The sequence below is a fragment of the Octopus bimaculoides genome, chromosome 21 (genome assembly GCF_046866305.1).
Source record: "Octopus bimaculoides isolate indiv1 chromosome 21, ASM4686630v1, whole genome shotgun sequence".
NCBI lineage: Eukaryota > Metazoa > Mollusca > Cephalopoda > Octopoda > Octopodidae > Octopus > Octopus bimaculoides.
In genome coordinates this window covers 33,286,797-33,291,796 of record NC_142948.1, presented here as the reverse complement: position 1 = coordinate 33,291,796, position 5,000 = coordinate 33,286,797, and the positions used below count along the sequence as shown (strand labels likewise).

The window sequence follows — 5,000 nt, the reverse complement described above, 5'->3', positions numbered from 1 at the left end:
TCATCATCCCCGTCACTATCGTCGTCGTATTCATCATCATTATCATCATCGTCGTCGTCATCATCATCATCTATCATACATTATATTTTTTTGTAATATTTTATGTAATTTAATTATATTTATTTCTTGTGCGTTTTTATATATATATATATATTTTTTGCTTCGTTATTTTTATTTCCATTTATTTCAATTTTTAATGATATATTTATTCTTTGTTTTATTTTATATTCATTTGATTATTATTTTTCATTTATTTCCATTTTCAAAAGACCAAGTCTAAATTAAATTCTTCATCCATTGCCATATTTTTTTTCATATTTGATATTGGCTCTGAGCCATAAAACGTGCGTACTTGTTATGTTGATATTATTATTATTATTATTATTATTATTATTATTATTATTTTAAAAGTATAGTTCGGTGGGATTTTTTTAATTAATAAAGAAGAGAAAAAAACTCTTTAAAGTAGAACTCTAAAACCAAAACAACGCCACATTAAAAAAAAGTGAAATAATGACGAAAAAATAAATAAAATATAATAACAAAAAAAAAAGAAAGAAAATATCTCTGAAAAATGAAAGAAAGAAAGAAAGCAAGAGAAAAAGAAAGAGGAGTATTTTAATTTTTGTTACCATATCGCATGTTGGCTGTGAGGAATAACTGTGACAAAGGGACAGACAAAAGACTTTCACCGGCTGAATATAGTGTGATAATGGTGGTAAAAAATGAAATAAAATAAAAATAAATAATGTGTGTGTGTGTATGAGAGAGAGAGAAAGAAGGAGAGAGAGAAGGGGGGGGGGCGTAGCATTTAAATTTTTTTTTTACTTTTAATGGGAGTCATTTTGAAGTAAGAGGCAAGCCCATAGCTTGCTTCAAAACATTAAAAAAAATTAAATAGTATTTTCATAGTTTTTGTTCTTCTTTGAGGTTTTTGTGTTTATCTGCTTTGCCTGTCTGTTTGTCTGCTTGTCTGTCTGGCTGGCTGGCTGCTTGTCTGATGGCCTGCCTGTCATCATCACCACCATCATCATCATCATCTTCTTCTTCTTCATTTTCTCTCTGTGGATTAAGAAATATAATTAGTGGCGTTAAAAATGATATAAAGCTTACAAAATCATTTTGGAATTCTCTCATTTTGGACAGAAACAACAACAACAACAACAACAACAATGGCAACAAAATTAACGATAATGACGACAACATTAGAAAGAAAGGAGGTATACATGGATAAATGTACCAAAGTCAAAGGTCTTTTATTAGTTGCCAATAATGTTCGTGAATGTTGAATTATGTATCTATGCATATATATACATTTTATATGTATATGTATATGAATATATACATACATACATACATACATATGTGTGTGTGTATGCATATATATGTGTGTGTATATATATATATATATATATATATATATATATATATATATATATATATATATATATATGTGCATATGTGTGCATGTTTATACATATATATATATTCCGTATTCCCGAGCGTCATACTAATACATCCTTTTGTTGTTTACACCACCTGTCCTCGTCTGTTGTTGTTTTTTCGTACATTCTCCCATATATATATATATATATATGTACGTATGTATTGTATATATGTGTGTATTTATATTATACGTATGTATATATACATATATATGCATGTATGTAAGTATTTATGTAGAATTGGAAGTGGGTGTGTTTTTAATGCTTAATATCAAGATTCAATGTTGAATAATTGTGGTTACTATTATTGTTGTGCGGTAATATTAATGGTCGTTTCTTTGTTATAATTGTCGTTATTTTTGTTATTGCTGCTGTTTGTCGTCTCTCCAAGTAGGAGAGCTTCGAGGTGTAATCTTAAGCTATAAACAGTCATGTGATGTGTGATGGACATCTGTTCTTACTTGCATGTTGCGCGGCTGGCTGGACTGTTGTTATGTCTGTGTTTGTACATAATAATGTACTGAAATGTACATAAAAATGTACTGAATGAGGACATTTGATGGGATACACTGAATGTAATTTGTAGAACTCTACACGTGCTCCCTTTGGGGTGGACGCCTTGTGTCTAGTTCTGGGAATTATATTTCAAATCGACAGACTACGCTGATGATCCTGCAGATATTTACCTATGTAAATTTTAACAGGTGAAACCATGGTACGTAGGTTAATCGTTTTTTTATTTAGTATTTTTTCATTTGTCTTACCCTTTTACAGTCTGTTGTGTTGCTAAATTTTTTACTGAGAACATATTTTTTTTCGTGGTTAGATGATTCGGCATCTATTTCTAGCATATAGGAGTCCACTTTTGCTGGTCATTCCTCTTATTTTTGTATGTAATAAATGTTGGGTTTACGGAGATGTATCATATATGCATAGCAAGTGTTTTGATCTGAGATCCTGGTGTTGAAACTAAAGCGATTGCTCTGTGAAAGACATAAGTTAACGACTTAGAAATACAAAAAGACCATTAACTTCACTGAAACATTTATTACTAAAATGGCGTCAACATTTTCGTCGCTCAAAACTGCGACCTTTCATTGGCAAAATGAGTGTTGGACAGATGGGGTTAACAACATGTCACGTACTTGGACTGTTGGCATGTGTATATATTTATACATTGTGTTGTGTGGCTGTGGTTGGTTTATTGGTATACGAGTGTGTGTGTATATATAATTATGCCTATTTGGTTAGTTGGGAGTTTGAACTCAGAACGTAGCGGCAGGCGAAATACCGCTAAGCATTTCGCCCGGCTATCTATCTATCTATCTATCTATCTATCTATCTATCTATCTATCTATCTATCACTATCAGAAGACTAGAATGTATACTCTTCCGCTTTCTGCGGAAGGGTGGCGTTCCGATGGTGAGGCGATCCATTTGCTGTCAACGTCCGTTAGATGGAGGACTGGGGGTGCTGTGGTTAATGATGCGCAGACAAACGCTGAGACTGCGGAATCTCTCGAACTTCATTGACGACGGTGAACAGGTGTGGACGCCGTTCGTGAGGCGCGCCTTCCCGCAGCTCGTCTCACTTAACGAACTGCAAACATGGATCAAAAAGAGACTGAAACTGGGCGATTGGCACTGCGAGTGTCGCCAAGCTCTACAGCAGCTCTGCTGTCCGGGATCAAACTTGTGCAACTTCCAAACGACCAATGCGTTCTATAGTGGACTACTGGAGGGGAGGTCCGACGACACACTCTGGGCAAACCTGGGTGTCGACGAGAAATTCCTAACCCGCTTTTTCAGGACGACGTTCGTGCTGAGGCCTATGGATAACTGCCAGAGATCTCTGGCTTGGCAATGCTATCGGGACGCACTACCAGTTCGAGAGAAGATCTACAGGCACGGTTCGAAAACCACCGGACCGACCTGCCCGAGATGCGGTCAGAGCGACGAAACCGTTCTGCACGCACTCGTGCAATGTCCAGATATTTCAGAGCTGTGGACCTTCGTCGAACGGCTGTTGTCGCGTGTGGGACGAGTCCGCTTATCAGCCGAGTCTGTCTTAAATATTGTTCCGCCACCTTCCTTTAAACGGGAAGGAAAAACAGTTTTCGTGACACGGATAGCTATGGCGAAAGAATGCGTGTGGTGGACGCGTTTCAAAGGTCTACAAACAAACACTTTCCTCTCTGGTCAGTCTCTCGTCATTCTATCACCATGAAAAGTGGCGAGCTGGCTGAATCGTTAGTTATCACACCGGATAAAGTGCTAAGCAGCATTTCTTCCGTTTTCAAGTTCTCAGTTCAAATTCCGCTGCGGTCAGCTTTGCCTTTCATCCTTATGGGGTCGATAAAATAAGTACCAGTGAAATACTAGGATTGATGTAATTGATTAGCCCCTTTCCCCCAAAATTCCAGGCCTTGCGTCTATAGTAGAAAGTAATAAAGGATTATAACCACCATGACCACCACAACGATGACCTCCACCAGACCCGCCCCGGCAACCACCGTCGTAACTCTACAACCACCACCACCACCATCACCAACACCGCCACCACCAATACCATCACCATTACCACCATCACCTCCAACAGCAGCACCATAACCTGCACCACCATCAGCGCACCCCCATTACCACGGCCAACACCAACACTACTACCACCACCATCACCACTACCACCACCACCAACACCACCACCACAATCCGTCTGCACTGCCACCGCCACCGCCTCGACGATTGTCTTAAACTTAAGTACCAGATGGCGCTGTATTGCAGGAAGTGGAAGGCGGGTAGTCGTGTGGACAAGCGGATGGCCGGGTGGCTGACTGTATTGGCAGTGACACAGACAGACGTAGAGGGTGGAGAGAGTCGTCTTTTTACTGGTGGACGTGATGGCGAAGGTGGAGGCTATTGCGTATGTACCACAGGAACTAGCATCACACACACACACACACACACACACACACACGCATATATATGTATGTATATATATATATATATATATATATATATATATGCATACATATTTATGCATGTAATATATATGTACTTTTATATTATATTCTATACATGCATACAAACATCCATCCATTCATCCATACATATACATATAGATATTTACACACACACACACACACACATACACACACACACACACACACACACACACACACACACACACACACACACACACACATATATATATATTATCGACTGCACATACTAAAAGTATGTGTTTTGTTTATTCATCGGTTCGCTGCCAACTAGCGTCTGGGGATGACTCCTATATTACGCAGTCTCTTACTGCTCTACGTTTCACCTGTAGATGCACAAGATCTTTATTACCTGAAGAGCCTTTGCACCTACAGGTGAAACTCAGAACGCAAAACCGTGGCTGTGTGGTAAGAAGCTAGCTTCCCAACCACATGGTTCCGCGTTCAGTCCCCCTGCGTGGCACGTATGAGCCAAGAAGCAAGTATAAGCTAAGAAAAATAAGTGATCCGTGGCGTGTATATGAAATATACTTTTCTACTATAGGCACAAGGCCCG

The 5,000-nt window shown here is 38.5% G+C and overlaps 1 long non-coding RNA gene across 1 annotated transcript in view; it reads right to left on the bottom strand.

Moving 5' to 3' along the window:
• Positions 1–599: 599 nt before the first annotated feature.
• The window catches only part of LOC149131555 (uncharacterized), a 6,048-nt gene continuing 1,647 nt past the window's right edge, over positions 600–5,000 (bottom strand). The window contains exon 2 of the long non-coding RNA XR_016237795.1: positions 600–1,062. This is a non-coding gene — a long non-coding RNA (uncharacterized LOC149131555). The remainder of the gene's footprint in view (positions 1,063–5,000) is intronic.